Below are 5446 nucleotides of genomic sequence, written 5' to 3' on the forward strand. Positions count from 1 at the left end.
CGACTGCTGCATACGCACTAGGTGACACTGCCCTTCCTTTGGCAGCGTTTTTATGTGAAGGTACCTTTTCTGCCATCCTTCCTCTGCCGTGGACCTCAGCACTGAGGCAGCCGGAGCGGGGCAGGGTGCCTCGGCACCCAGGGAGGGCCCCACCTTCCGCTCCCTCCCGTGTCCCTAACATGGCCACTGCCAGGGAGCACCAAAGTGTTCGAGAGGTTAACTTGTACCTCAACTGTAGGCACTGCTAAATAAAGGCTCTTAATTTTGCACTATTTAGAAGGGCCTTGGTATTTATTAAGTAGTAACTTGAGTATTTTGCATTAATTAGAGTGGCTCCTTAGAGAGACATTACAGCCAAGACTAATCTTACACCACAGGAAAATGCTCATCATTTCCACTCCCCCACCTACCACAGCCACAGAGAACGCACACCCCCCGCACACACTGGGCTGCTTGTAAACATTCACCTGTAGGCTTTCTCTCCAACAATGCAATCAAGGCACTTTGGGGGACTGCAGCATCCATCCCCCTTGCTTGCCTTAATGGCTACTGGATAGACAACGTAAGTAAGGAGGGGCTGAGTCCAAAACTTGGACCTGGTTCTACTCTGAGGGCTGCCCAGCTGCCCTGCCCTGGGTGGCACGAGGGGCCTTCTCAGCCTTTAAAAACCGCTAGTACGTCTAGTGCCAGACAGAGGATTCGGGAACTCTTGCTCCCAAGGCTACTCCCCTGAGCAGGCCCACACATTAGTTCCATGGTTTAACAGCCTAAGTTACTAATTACGGGGCACTTTTATTCCTACATTCAGCAGTGCTGCTGCATTACCAACTAAACATGAAACAAACTCAAATGAAGTAAGCAAAAAGACACCAAAGCCTCTGTGTTCAAATACCTGAACATGAAAGCATACCATGCCATCCAGCTCCGGCCAAAAGTAGCTGCTTTAAATGTTAGGTGAATACTAGGTCAGACAGGAAACTCCCCTGCAGCATATCAAGGGTGACAAAGCACCAGTTTCCGAGCAGGGAAGACAATGCCCCACCTGCAGCCGCAGAGGCAACCATCTCTTCAAACAATTGCAAACCCACCTCTTCCATGCCACAGCCATCTGTTTGTCTACTAACTACAGTAGTATCACCATCTGATTCTCTCCCACCTCTTCCTGTTTTTCTCTCCTGTGGAGTCTTTGTGGCTCTGGCTGGCAAATTTCACTTGTAAGCCTTCAGCTTAAAGATGCGGGTTCCTGGCAGCAGGGTACTGAGAAGCTGAAAGGTGCAGTCAGCATTCTTCCACCTTTAAACAATGTTATTGTCTCATCCCCTGAAGATACCCCTCCCCTCAGGCTAATGGGGCATGGATGGTTTCCCTGGCCTTCCACACTGGAGTGCTGGACCCGTGGAAACATGGTTTGCATCATCTCTCCCCGTGCTCTTGCTGCTCTTTAGCTTTTCACAGGGTCTGGCTTAGACCAGTGATAACACAGCTCACACACAGAGCGGAAGGATGGGATTAGTAGGCCTGCACGGACCTACTGAAGGAGACCACAAACACACAAACAGTTTGTGCTTCCTCTCAATTTGTGCTTGATGTACTTGAGCCCTTGCTGAAGATAATTTCATAATTAACCCTCATAATTTCCAGGTTAAGGAAGCTCTCTGGAGAAAAGGGAAGAGGATCAAGAGAGGGTTGATGCCTGTTGCATGTAATTGCGCTCCAACTTGCTGTTTTGTTGGTGGCTACGAGAACTCTAACAGACTTAGAGTGGAATTCTAACAGATACGAAAGCCGACATTTATGATTTCTACACCTTCAGAAAGTTGTTAATAGTCATGTTCATTTCTTTATTGAGCTACAGCTTCCCTATCTTTGCTAGACCGAGAAGGGACAGGTATATCCGGAGGCTCTGAGAAGCAGACATTCTCCCGAATGAACATGGAGACAAGCTGGACCACATCAAGCTGCTTCCCCTGCTAGCCAAAGGATACATTTTTTAAGTATGCAGTTTTCAACCATTCATGACTGGCAAGACTGGCACCAGTATTTTCTCCTGGAAAATGACAGGCACTGCGTATCTCAGAGGAAGACATGCAACTCCTATAACAAATGACTCCACAGGGAGGGAAGAGCTTGTCCCTTCTTGCTTGCCTTTTCACTGCTGAGTTTTCTCATCTGTCAGTCATGCAGTCCTCTAGACACAGCACAGCTCACCTGAGTCATGCTTGCAAATGCCTCATACAGTAGGTGTGGGTTTCAGGGTAAAATTTTAATTGCATTAAAATCCACAGAAACTTCCTAGTGAATTAAATAGAGCAGGGGGTTCACCATCATGTTTTTTCAGAATTTTCAGATGGTTTTCTATGTAGGTAAGTAATTTACCTTTCAGTTTGGGGTCACAATCAGTCAGTGGATACGATAGGTATACAGGTGCCTTAATGACGTGTGGTCACAGGCAAGTCTGAAAACTTTGGAAAATGTCTACAGTGTCTTTCATTTTTTCCTCAACTGTTAGTTTAGTGCTTTCAGACCATAAGCCAGAAACCTTCTTTTTCCCCAGCTACAAAAGAACTGGCCAAGGAAGGACCGAACCCCGAATATTGGGTCCTATTCCTCTCTGCCTTCAACAAAGTTTTCAATCAATTTTTAGGACTGCTAGGGTACTGTTTTTTCAAGCTGTGGACAAATATATCTGAACATTAACAAAATCACAGTCCTAAGTACTTCTGAGACAAAACTAGGAAGTTTTGAGAAATTCTCTCTTTTCTGTGCTTTGACTTCACTTTCTTGATGGTGAGGAATTTTTCAATTCCTTTTGCATCAAAACCAGTTTTCATCTCATCAGTAAGACCTCAAACATACTCCCTCCTTTTCAAACAACAAATCAAACGTTGCAGATTCTCCAGTATTCAGTTCTCCAGGACTGGTAAGTAAAGCATCAGGCCCTGTGAGACTTTTGATAAAACCATCAGAGTTACTAATACTGGATTTTTTCTGAAAGCAGCACTAAAAGAGTCGGTGGATGAATTCCTGTGATGGAATTTCACTAATGACATCAAACCTGACAGTATTAGGTCATGTCTGCATTGTAGCAATGTTTGTTAGATTTGATGTAATGGGGTGAAGGATTTGTTAATTTTCTGTAGCATTTCTATACAGGCAAAATCCCAAGAAAGCATATTTACACTGGCATTAAAGCTGTTAGTGTCTTTGCAGGGAACTTATGCCATCAGTCATACCAATGAAAGCCCATTTTGTTAGTATAATCTGTTTCAGTAGGAAGAGGCTTGCTGGCCCAGCTGCTGTGGAGAACATACACACAGACACCTTTTTCCCAGTTGCTGCCCTGGTGATGGTGTCGGCATTCACCCATGGATGCCAGCAGCCCCAAACAATGCAGAGAGGATTTAGCCGAGTCAGAGCCATAGCACTGGTCATGTCCCCATAGGATAGACAGCAAGAGGGCTGAAACTCCCGCTCTGCCCCCATAGAGCCAGAACTGGTCAGCACAATCAAGAGAATGGACACCACCAGCTGGAACCAGGCAGGGGTTGGCTACTCTGGAAATTACCTTATTGTCTTCCTCACCCATTCAGTGAACTCAATGAGGGACAATTAACAGTAAACTCCACTGTCTATACATAGTTACGTATTACAAATTCTATTACTGCCTATATATAGTTACATATTGTATATCCTATCACTGTAAGATGGTTTGGAACATGCCTTTTGAAACCACTGGCTCATTTTCCAGAGCCTTGCTTTTGAGGAATTTGGGGTAGGGCTTTTTCTTTTTCTTTTTTTTTTCTTTTTTTTTTTTTTTTGTCCCCTCCTAGTCAGAAGATACACAAAGTTCTGCTGACTTTTTATCAGTTTGGCATTATTCTGAAATGTTTCCATGAGCTCAAGATCAGGCTGTTTTGAAGTCATTGCGCAGGAATCACCAGGGGCACCTACTGCATGTTCAAATGAAGGCTTTCCATTGGAAAATAAACTCAGTTCTGCCTGTACTGCTGACATTCTACCAAATTGGTCCACTTTCTCTATCTGCAATTGGTTTTTCCGAGTTGTGTATCAGAGAACATTTTTCTCCTAACTGGTCACAGGCATAAATTGTAAAATAAAATATTGTCTAAAGTGAAATAAAGCTTTGTCAGACCACGGAGTCTCTGACTGAGACAGCAGGTTATATAGCCACCCAGAACATTAGAAAAGAAGAATACACATGAGACATCTAGCACTCTTGATCATTCATTAGCCCTCTCTTTCCAGTAAGGACTGTATATATCTATCTAAGTGCTGCTTTTTCTTTTGTTCAAAATATTGGAAGCCCCTCAACATTTTTCTATTTCCCTGTGCAGTTCCTATAATTAAATAAAGCAACTCCAAACCCCAAACTGTTTCTCCATGATCAAGCTCTGGGTGATCTTTTCTTTTTTCTTTCGAAGTAAAGAGATACTGCTTAAAAGGACAGTTTTGGGGTCAAATGCTGCTGCAAAGAAACTCAATGGGATGAATTTGGGTCAGTAACAATGCGTTCCTTAGTTCTCAATGCAAGTCAGGGAGGTTATGGTTCTGTGAATGTGGACGTGGCACAGTTGGGTAGGAGGTCAACAGCACAGAGTTAAGTACTATTTTCAGCATTGTCTTCTCCTTCAGCTTTTGAGGATACAAAGCACAAGCTGTCAGTATTCATCCACTTTAGCTCTGGAAATACCTATTAGGAAGGCTGGGAACTGATCTTACAGAAAACCAGCAAGCATCAGTATATAAGCCAGGATCCTCGGAGTATCCTGACATGAGGTGGAATTTCTTCTATCTCTCAGAACAGCAATGGTAAAAGCCTTTCTCCCTGGAGTGGGGGATGCAAATCATGCCTGTCCACTTCTTCACAGCGCCAACTGAGAGCAAAGCCTGAGCTGCCCCTTGCGCTGCAGATCTTGGAGCAGTGTTTTGGTCATTTGCTTTGTGCTAGCTCAGGTAATTCATGCACTGGAAAAGTCTGTGCTGTAGCAGCACAAGCCTTCGGAGAGGCTGATTTATCTCGCAGAAGCTCCAGACCCTGGCCTCTCTCCGGGCCTTAGAAAATGTTCCACTGTTCCAAGCATGCTACACCGTAAACCATACCCTTTCTCTGTTTGCAATAGTAAATAGTAATTGTAAATTTGAAAAGAGAAAACTTCTTTCTTACAAATATTTATTCATTCTGCTTAAACCTTTTCTCGACTCTGAAGGAATTACAATTGACTTACATTGTCTGTAGAAGGAAAAACCCCTACATTGTTGCATTAACTATAATAAATTGACTGAACAAACAGTAATCTCTTTAGCAACCTACCGAAATCTCCTTTGTGAGCTCCTTATTTCAACCCAGCAGAATTGCTCTCATTTTAGTCATGTAGAGCAAGACCATCAAACGGAAGTTCATGTACAAAGTTCCTAAGCTGCTAAA

Source organism: Charadrius vociferus, unplaced genomic scaffold, assembly GCF_000708025.1.
Source record: "Charadrius vociferus isolate BGI_N301 unplaced genomic scaffold, ASM70802v2 scaffold325, whole genome shotgun sequence".
Lineage (NCBI taxonomy): Eukaryota > Metazoa > Chordata > Aves > Charadriiformes > Charadriidae > Charadrius > Charadrius vociferus.